Here is a 202-nt window from a genome sequence, read left to right as displayed (position 1 = left end):
CACACACACACACAGCTCTGAGCAGAGGGGCTGGGCAGCGTGAGATTTGTCTGTGGTTGGTTGTTATTGGATCAAAGCCAGTGAGTGACTCTAATCAATCCAACAGAGGAAGCTGAATTAGCCTGAACACAAACAGTATCAGCAGCAATCAGTGGTCAGTCTCGCCCTCTGTCTGGCTTTGTATGTGTGTGTGTCTGTGTGT

General features: G+C 49.0%; 1 protein-coding gene across 1 annotated transcript in view; it reads left to right on the top strand.

Annotated features, from left to right (window-relative positions):
* The window catches only part of LOC118342039 (protein jagged-1b), a 43,029-nt gene that overhangs the window by 33,757 nt on the left and 9,070 nt on the right, over positions 1 to 202 (top strand). The window lies entirely within an intron of this gene.

The sequence above is a fragment of the Morone saxatilis genome, unplaced genomic scaffold (assembly GCF_004916995.1).
Source record: "Morone saxatilis isolate NCDOM2014 unplaced genomic scaffold, NCSU_SB_2.0 Contig8, whole genome shotgun sequence".
NCBI lineage: Eukaryota > Metazoa > Chordata > Actinopteri > Moronidae > Morone > Morone saxatilis.
The sequence above is the reverse complement of the archived record's forward strand: the minus strand, read 5'-3'. Positions and strand labels throughout refer to the sequence as shown.